Source organism: Sinocyclocheilus anshuiensis, unplaced genomic scaffold (genome assembly GCF_001515605.1).
Source record: "Sinocyclocheilus anshuiensis isolate Anshui unplaced genomic scaffold, SAMN03320099.WGS_v1.1 scaffold1270, whole genome shotgun sequence".
Taxonomy (NCBI): Eukaryota; Metazoa; Chordata; class Actinopteri; order Cypriniformes; family Cyprinidae; genus Sinocyclocheilus; species Sinocyclocheilus anshuiensis.
The window spans coordinates 939,069-944,983 of NW_015555837.1; the positions used below are offsets into that span (position 1 = coordinate 939,069).

The 5,915-nt window shown below is 37.8% G+C and overlaps 1 protein-coding gene across 3 annotated transcripts in view; it reads right to left on the reverse strand.

Moving 5' to 3' along the window:
* LOC107675452 (dual specificity protein phosphatase 8-like) overlaps positions 1-4,395 on the reverse strand; it is a 55,729-nt gene extending 51,334 nt beyond the window's left edge. For 2 of the 3 annotated variants that reach the window (XM_016469797.1, XM_016469798.1), the window contains exon 1: positions 2,640-2,901. The gene's annotated coding sequence lies outside the window, so the exon portion shown is untranslated. Of the gene's footprint in view, positions 1-2,639; positions 2,902-4,133 lie in introns of those variants that run through there. The other variant, XM_016469801.1, reaches the window with a different exon arrangement.
* Between the last annotated feature and the right edge of the window lie 1,520 nt (positions 4,396-5,915).

A 5,915-nucleotide genomic window follows, 5' to 3' on the forward strand; every position in this document is an offset into this window, starting at 1 on the left:
AGGGCGCAAGTTCTTTCCGTTCCTGCACTTAAATAGTTTTTAATCACATTAAAATGCGAACGCAGGAATCGTTAAGTAGAATCGAAATGCACGCGTCTTATCGAATACCCGGTTCTTGGAAATTTGGAACCGGTTCTAAAATGGAACCGGTTTTCGATACCCAACCCTACCCCAAAACCCATAAAAAGTTTTCTGTTTTTAGTTGAAAATGGTGTCGAGTAAACGCCCCCTAAATCAATGACAATAAGGAGATTCGCACCACAACTATAACGTTAACGACACAGAGGAACGATATTGTTGTTTGCTGGAATCACTTTCCGAGCAATTTTTTTTCCAGATAAACGATAAAAACACTGTCAGCCAATCAGAATCCAACGGAATTCAAAGAGTCGAACATTTAAAGCAGCAGACGACAAAACTACTTCAAATAAACCGAACGTTAACGCGCCCATTGGCGTCAACGCTAATATAGATATTGTTATAGTTATCGTTCATGTTGTGTATGGGCCTTAAATCCTAAAGCAATGTTTTTCAGCCAAACAAAGAGAAGCACGTCTCTATTTAAAGTGACAGCGATTGCTTTTTAATGACAGACTGCACCTGAACAGCTGCGAACAAACATCGCTGAATGGAGGAAAAAGGAAAGCAAAATATCTTAATCCGGGTTATTCATTAACTGTATGGATGACATCACTTATTTGGACTCTGTGCCATACGCACGCTGATGCAGAGCATTGTTCTGTCTGAGCCTGCATGCATTTGTTAATCATTGTTGCAGTGATATCATCTGTTGTGAGGAACAGGATTTGTTAAACATGGGCCGATCTGTCTTTTTCATTATGGCACAAGAAGATTTAGTTTAATTTTAAATCACAAGAATAGATCACATTTCAAATCAGTGCATCAGTATATAGCAGCAATATTTTCAAAGTTTTCCTTCCGAGACAAACTATAACCATGTGCGCTCACTTAAATCATAACCATTGTAAGAAAGCACTCAAGATCTCAGTAAGATCAGGCAACCTCTCGCAAACCCCCTAGTTCTCCATCCGGTGTAATTCTCAGCACTGGCTCAGCTCTGCAGGGGTCTGAACGCTGACAGCCTGAGATGACCGCTCTGAACAGGGTCAGAGTAACACACACTATTACCCTGAACCGCCACATCCGTCTCCACAGCTGTCTTAGGAGTCATGCTGCAACATGCCACTGTAGAGACTGATACAGCATTTAATGAATAGTTTATATTTTACCCTAATTATTTTATTAAGAATCTATCTAACTATCTTTCTATTTATGCATTATGATACTCTTTATGAAATAATAATGCTAATTTATATACTAGAGAATTTATACATTGTAATGTATTATATATTGTATATTATGTTAATATCTATTATTAATAATTAGAATCTATTGGTTATTAATTTGTAAAAAAAAAAAAAAAGGCAAAAATATATAATTGTTGTTATTTTACTATTGTTTCTTGTTAATAGCAATCAATGGGGAAAATAAATATGTAAATATAAAATAATATATTATATTATTTTATATTCATTATTATTTTATTATATTGTTATATTACTAATAACTAATAACAATAACAAATATTATTGTTAATGTTAATAATAATGCTCAAGAAAAAACATTATTTTTTACACTACAATATATTTTATATACTATAATGTTAATATTGATTATAATAATTCAAATATTGTATTTATTATTAATACATAATTATATATACACACACACACACACATATATATATATATATATATATATAAGCATTTTAATGTTTTATAAAATGATTAATTCATGTTAATATCAATTTAAATATGATCAAAAAGAATATATATATAACTACAATTTAACAATTATTACAACAAAATATTAATTTTATTGTAAATAATTAATGATCAAAACAGATAATATCATGGTGTATTCATTATATTTTATATATTATAATGTTAATATCTATTTTAATAATTAAACGATTTTCTTGCAAAATATTAAAAAGTATGTTTACTGTTGTTATTTCATTATTCATGTTAATATCAAAGGTTATATTATTACTAATAACAATAATAGCAACATATTACTGCTCAACATATAATTAATGATCAAAATAAGCAATATATCACGCACATTAAAATATAATGTTACTATCTATAAATAGTCATGAATAACTGTTTATTGTTGCTTATTAATACATATTAAAAGTATTGTTGTTATTGATGTTTCATGTAAATAAACAAATAAGACAGTATTATATGCACTGGAAATCCTTCATGTAAATCAAATGTACTATATATGATAACAAAGCTCCCAGACTCCATCTGTGTACATCATGCTGCAGTGTACAGTAGACAAGCCTCACTCATATCAGAAGCGAAACATGCAGTCTTATTCGTCACAGAATCCTGTCATTCTTATGCATGAGCACACAATACATGCAGATTTCTCAACACAGATTTCTCATTGAGGCACACTGCTGCCCTCATCCAGACGAGCCACTAGTGCTCGACAGACACGCGCCAGTCCGTCCATCCCAAAACTACAGGCGCTCTTCGCCTCTCATCAAATAAAGCCACACGCACGCTCTCAAATATCCGTCCGCCCCTTCCACAGCTCGCGCTCACCTCCGTTTGCCCTGTTCCCGAGTGCCTCAGCTGCTCTCCATGTCAGCCGTCACTAGTGTATACCAACTTTACTCATGAGTCCGGGCTGCTGTCACATGCGAATAAACCACCAGAACCTCCTCATTCCTCCGTTTCGCCTCTGGGCCGGCGAGCGGAGAGATAAGCGATAGCAGATATTAGCCAGCCGGGAAAACAGAAGGTGCACTTAGGTACTATAATGAACTAAGGATGAGGTCATGGTTCAGGAGGGGGAAAACGCGGCTGACGTCACCGCCAGCCAATGGGAGCGGGGGTCCGCTGACGTCAGCGCGCTGATCCGCAGATTAAAGGCACACTGAGGTTTTAAAGCGAGCTGCGCGTTAAGGTTAGTGCGCACTTTGTAGGTCACTCGCTGGACGCGAGTTAAACCCATGGTTAAACCTCATGCTGAGTAGCCTATTTCGAGGCTTTTTCCCCCCTTTTAATAATAGATGGTCAAAAAAGTAATATAAGCACGGGAACGTTTTAGCTTAATATTGCTCAGATTCAATAGTCAAATCCGCATACACGTTATGGAAATGTTTCTTGTGTAGTTCAAATTGTATTCGCTGTAAAATAAAGAACTACGAGCGCCCTCTGTATATATATATATATATATAAGCATTTTAATGTTTTATAAAATGATTAATTCATGTTAATATCAATTTAAATATGATCAAAAAGAATATATATATAACTACAATTTAACAATTATTACAACAAAATATTAATTTTATTGTAAATAATTAATGATCAAAACAGATAATATCATGGTGTATTCATTATATTTTATATATTATAATGTTAATATCTATTTTAATAATTAAACGATTTTCTTGCAAAATATTAAAAAGTATGTTTACTGTTGTTATTTCATTATTCATGTTAATATCAAAGGTTATATTATTACTAATAACAATAATAGCAACATATTACTGCTCAACATATAATTAATGATCAAAATAAGCAATATATCACGCACATTAAAATATAATGTTACTATCTATAAATAGTCATGAATAACTGTTTATTGTTGCTTATTAATACATATTAAAAGTATTGTTGTTATTGATGTTTCATGTAAATAAACAAATAAGACAGTATTATATGCACTGGAAATCCTTCATGTAAATCAAATGTACTATATATGATAACAAAGCTCCCAGACTCCATCTGTGTACATCATGCTGCAGTGTACAGTAGACAAGCCTCACTCATATCAGAAGCGAAACATGCAGTCTTATTCGTCACAGAATCCTGTCATTCTTATGCATGAGCACACAATACATGCAGATTTCTCAACACAGATTTCTCATTGAGGCACACTGCTGCCCTCATCCAGACGAGCCACTAGTGCTCGACAGACACGCGCCAGTCCGTCCATCCCAAAACTACAGGCGCTCTTCGCCTCTCATCAAATAAAGCCACACGCACGCTCTCAAATATCCGTCCGCCCCTTCCACAGCTCGCGCTCACCTCCGTTTGCCCTGTTCCCGAGTGCCTCAGCTGCTCTCCATGTCAGCCGTCACTAGTGTATACCAACTTTACTCATGAGTCCGGGCTGCTGTCACATGCGAATAAACCACCAGAACCTCCTCATTCCTCCGTTTCGCCTCTGGGCCGGCGAGCGGAGAGATAAGCGATAGCAGATATTAGCCAGCCGGGAAAACAGAAGGTGCACTTAGGTACTATAATGAACTAAGGATGAGGTCATGGTTCAGGAGGGGGAAAACGCGGCTGACGTCACCGCCAGCCAATGGGAGCGGGGGTCCGCTGACGTCAGCGCGCTGATCCGCAGATTAAAGGCACACTGAGGTTTTAAAGCGAGCTGCGCGTTAAGGTTAGTGCGCACTTTGTAGGTCACTCGCTGGACGCGAGTTAAACCCATGGTTAAACCTCATGCTGAGTAGCCTATTTCGAGGCTTTTTCCCCCCTTTTAATAATAGATGGTCAAAAAAGTAATATAAGCACGGGAACGTTTTAGCTTAATATTGCTCAGATTCAATAGTCAAATCCGCATACACGTTATGGAAATGTTTCTTGTGTAGTTCAAATTGTATTCGCTGTAAAATAAAGAACTACGAGCGCCCTCTGCTGGAGCATTGCCAGAGCATTTTTTTGCTAAAGAGAAGGTCTGTCATCTAGCGGTCAAACGTTGAATTACACTCTTCAGTATATTTCATTCACTTTCAGAACATTTTTAATTCACGACGGTACGAGATGGTCAGTGGCGTGTCCACAAGGTGTGGCACGGGGTGGCAAATGCCACCCTTAAAATTAGCTTTGCCACCCCAAAGCAGCGTATGGGTTCGAAGTGCATTGAGAGCGGAGCAGCGTGATTTTAACTGAAGCGGGGATCTTTTGAAAGTCGGAGAATTCTGGTTGTCGCTCGCTCTCAGAGTGCTCCTCTACCGCTCAATCACTAGCACAATTAATGCCAGAACTATAGCCGTTCTAAACTAGTTCTTGCCTACAAGGATTGTACTGCACGCACACATGTACAGACACATAACGGATCACTCACACACAGAAACAAAGAATATTGTCAACGCTGCCCTGTGATTTGTCAAAAAAAAAAAATACTTAGAAACGGAAAACTTATAGCGAAAATTTCTTCAAAATCCACAGCTTCACTATTAGTAGAGAGACAGACACAGTCTCAGTCTGTTGCACAGACAGGCAGGACTAATTTACACGTAATCGCGCTCTCACAAATGCTGCCACCCCAAGTATAAAATCCTGGACACGCCCTTGGAGATTGTCGTCACTGCAGAACACAAGATGCAGGGGGCGTGGTTGGATCCAGATCCAACTCCTCCCACTCTACATATACCTAAACCAGGGGTAGGCAAATTCGGTCCTAGAGAGCCGCAGTCCTGCAGAGTTCAGCTCCAACCCTAATCAGATGCAGGACTGCGGCTCTGTAGGACCGAACTTGCCTACCCCTGACCTAAACCCACCCATCTCCACCCCCTAGATGTGGATCCAACCATGCCCCCTGGATCTTGTGTTCTGCAGTGAGGGGCTACTGGATGGTACTTCCTTACAGCGGACATATATGCACATCAGGCAGCCCTTTTTTTTCTTAAAGCTTTTACCACAATGTTATTTCCATCAAATAGAATAGACTGTCAAGTATTGTATTTTAAAGCAGGTGTTGTCAAACTTTTTGATGGCCAGATGCATTAAAGGGAACTATATACTTTCAAATCATATAAAGACACTTCTGATAAAATATTACCTGGTGAATATTCAGTT